The sequence below is a fragment of the Athene cunicularia genome (genome assembly GCF_003259725.1).
Source record: "Athene cunicularia isolate RWA chromosome 1 unlocalized genomic scaffold, athCun1 chr1_part2, whole genome shotgun sequence".
NCBI lineage: Eukaryota > Metazoa > Chordata > Aves > Strigiformes > Strigidae > Athene > Athene cunicularia.
In genome coordinates, this window is record NW_020799092.1 from 21,450,733 (window position 1) to 21,454,291 (window position 3,559).

A 3,559-nucleotide genomic window follows, 5' to 3' on the forward strand; every position below is an offset into this window, starting at 1 on the left:
AACTGCAGATGAAACTAACTTTGATGTCTCTCCTTGGAATCTGTCATTCCGTTTTTCCTCTCCTTTAACTATACTCGGGGTCTGAGGGGTTTTTTTCTGAAGATTTCCCTCGAGGTTGGTGCCAGATTTTCTTACGCAGTGCATTAGAACAGCACTTGCCCCAGTCAGCTGTGTTGAACTGACTTTCATGCCCTGGTGGATGCCAAGATATTTCATTGTCCCAGCAAATCCATCACTGTACAGTAGTAACTGGTCCAGTGCACATGTTTGTCAGCATGCACTCACTCACTGCCTCCCCACCACCCCCTCCACCACCAGAGTCCCAAATCCTCCTTTTAGGAAGTAGTCTGAGATTATCCAAATGTACCTACTGCATTTTGAGATGACACATAAGCAGAATCTGAGCAACTGTGGTCACTTATGAACCAGATTAGGTGGCTGTTGGACTATCAGCCATTTGGTAAAACCTTGGAATTGAGAAATTATAATCTCCACAGGAACAAGCCTGTGGCAGCAGTCATATCTGTCTCTCTAAGAAAGATGTGCTTCTCATTGTCTTTCTGGTGGAGGAAGATAAAAATTTTGTCCAGTCAGGCTATTATGGGGGTGTTTCCCAAGCCTGAATGTTCCCTACTCCTGAAATACAGAAGTCTATTTACTAGGTAATCTAAGGAAGTGGTTTACAATCTGCTTATGTTTGTTCTTCCTTAACAGAGTGAGGTCAACAACTGGTGTGACAAACAACCACTAAGCATTGGTATAGTTTTCACTTTGTCTTACTGGTGAGCACAGGTTGAAAGATTCACTGATCAGTGTCCTGAGAACAGCAGCTGTGAGAACTTTTGGCTCTTTCTCTTGACATCCTAAAAAGTCTCAGTTCTGAAGTACATATAGGTGTCTGTACTGGGTTTGCGTGGCAAGGTTTTGGTAGCAGCAGGGCTACAGGGGTGGCTTCTGTGAGAAGCTGCTAGAAGCTTCCCCTGCGTCTGATAGAGCCCGTGGCAGCCGGCTCAAAGATGGGCTCACTGCTGGCTGAGGCTGAGCCCATCAGCAACAGTGACAACACCTCTGGGATAACATATTTGAGAAGGGAGAAAAAAGAAAAACCAAACATGTGCAATTGCAGCAGGAGAGAGGAGTGAGAATATGTGAGGAAAACAGCCCTGCAGACACCAAGGTCAGTGAAGAAGCAGGGGGAGGAGGTGCCTCAGGTGCCAGAGCACAGATTCCCCTGCAGCCCATGAAGAAGACCATGGTGAGGCAGTTGTGCCTGCACCCGTGGACGTTAACAGTGGAGCAGGTATCAGAGAATCACAGAGTGGTTTGGGTTGGAAGGGACCTTAAAGATCATCCAGTTCCAACCCCCCTGCCACGGGCAGGGACACCTTCCACTAGCCCAGGTTGCCCAAAGCCCCGTCCAACCTGGCCTTGAACACTGCCAGGGAGGGGGCAGCCACAGCTGCTCTGGGCAACCTGGGCCAGTGTCTCAACACACAGTGAAAAATTTCTTCCTCCTACCTAGTCTAAATCTATCTTCTTTCAGTTTAAAACTGTTTCCCCTCATTCTATCCCTACACTCCCTGATAAAGAGTCCCTTCCCAGCTTTCCTGTAGCCCCTTCCAGTACTGGAAGGCCATTGTAAGGCCTCCCTGGGGCCTTCTCTTCTCCAGAGCTGGACACAGCACTGCAGGTGGGGTCTCACAACAGCAGAGTAAATGGAGAGAACCTCCTCCCTCACCCACTGGCCACACTTCTCTCGATGCAGCCCGGGACACAGTTGGCTTTCTGGGCTGCGAGTGCACACTGCTGGCTCACAGTCAGTTTTCCATCCACTGATACCTCCAAGTCCTTCTCTGCAGGGCTGCTCTCAATCCACCCCTCACCCAGCCTGTATTTGTGTTTGGGATTGCCCAGACCAATAGGCACTTGGCCTTGTTGAACTCCATGAGGTTTGCACAGTCCCACCTCTCCAGCCTGTCCAGGTCTCTCTGGATAGCACATCCCTTCCCTACAGCGTGTTGACTGCACCACACAGCTCAGTGTCATCACCAAACTTGCTGAGGGTGCACTCGATCCCACCTGCAGCCTGGGGGGGACCCCACGCTGGAGCAGGGGGATGCCCGGAGGAGGCTGTGACCCCGTGGTAAGCCCCCACTGAGCAGGCTCCTGGCAGGACCTGTGGCCCTGTGGAGAGGAGCCCAGGCTGGAGCAGGTTTGCTGGCAGGACTTGTGACCACGAACTGCCCCAGTGGGTGTCCCCTGCAGGAAGAGCTACAGTCTGTGGGAAGGACTCACGTTGGAGAAGTTCATAGAGAACTGTCTGCTGTGGGAGGGACCCCACACTGGAGCCAAGGAGGAGTGTGAGGAGTCCTGCCCCTGAGGAGGAAGGAGCGGCAGAGACAAGGGGTGATGAACTGACCACAACCCCCATCCCCTGCCCCCCTGCACCACTGAAGGGGAGGAAGGAGAGAAATCATGAGTAAAACCGAGCCCAGGAAGAAGGGAGGGGTGCAGAGAAGGTGTTTTAAGATTTGGTTTTATTTCTTATTATCCTACTCTAATTTGATTGGTAATTAATTTCCCTAAGTCAAGTCTGTTTTGCTGGTGACGGTAATGGCTGGGTGATCTCCCTGCCCGTATTTCGACCCATGAGCCTTCCATTATATTTTCTCCCCCCTGTCCAGCTGAGGAGGGGAGTGATAAGAGTGGCTTTGAGGAGCACCTGGTGTCCAGCCAGGGTCAACCCACCACAGTGTGGGCTGTTAAGTTAGGGATATCCACACCCAAATTCTGTTTCTAAGGTGGAACCAAGCCCATCGGACAGGCGCCGCTGCAAAAAAAATTCAATACTGGCACCAAAAGAGTTAAACCATAAACATTCACTTTTTCTTTTTATTAAGAAAGCATGCACAAAAATAAACTCGTGAGACCACGCCCCTCTCTCCCTGACCACTGACACAAAGTGCGGGGGCCACACCACGCTGGAGGGGGGCCTGCAGGAGCCCCCCCTCGGGGACAGGCCGGCGTTCCCCCTCCCTGCAGGCTGGTGCCTGTGCACCCTGCAGAGCTCCACGTCGCCCACCCGATGCCTTCCCACGCACTAACAACGCACATTTATTTCAGGGGCAGAGGAACGAGGATAATTTGCACACTGACCGGCATGTATTTACATACGCAAATGAGGCGCAACTTAATACGCAAATGAGGCAAATATGCAAATGAGGAGCACTTGGATACGCAGAAGGAGCCATCTTGGTTTGGTTTTCTTCCGGTGGTGTTTTCAGACTTCCACAGAGCCTGCTCTCAGTAACATCCTCTGCAAAGCGCTAACTGGCACCTACCAGAAGTTGTCTCTTGTGGTTGTCTCTGGTGCCACTTTCCACAGAAACCCATCACACACGCTTCCAAGCTGTATCAGTCCCATCCTGAGGCAGCAGAGATAACAGCTGACTCCATGCTGAAGTTGTCTGGGATTCCTCATTTCTCTTGGAAACACTCAATGATGAACTCCCCCCAAAACACACACTTAAAAAAGAAAAAAAAAAAAAAAAAAAAAGAT